The sequence below is a fragment of the Penaeus monodon genome, chromosome 20 (assembly GCF_015228065.2).
Source record: "Penaeus monodon isolate SGIC_2016 chromosome 20, NSTDA_Pmon_1, whole genome shotgun sequence".
NCBI lineage: Eukaryota > Metazoa > Arthropoda > Malacostraca > Decapoda > Penaeidae > Penaeus > Penaeus monodon.
In genome coordinates, this window is record NC_051405.1 from 18,396,062 (window position 1) to 18,396,409 (window position 348).

Sequence of the window (348 nt, forward strand, 5' to 3'; positions counted from 1 at the left end):
ACAGCAATCTCGCACAGAATCGATAACCCGCCCGACATAACAGGTAACGGATGCACCAGATAAGACACAATCTGACGCTCTAGAGGCAGGTGATGTTATCCGGCAGCAGGAAAACTGTCAGAGGCGGAGCCGCTGAGGGTCGCCACCTGCGCGCCGTGCCTGACGCGTCATGCTCGGAGGGCGTAATGCACAGAGGCACAACAGCCCCCCCCCCCCTTTCCTCTTCTCCCCCCCTCTTCCTTCTCAGCTCGTTTGTGGATTCTGTCTCGGTTCAGCGAGAGGCTGGACCTTACTGAAGGGGTTTGAGGAGAGAGAAGTGAAAGAGGAAGATTCTCTTAAAGTGAAAGC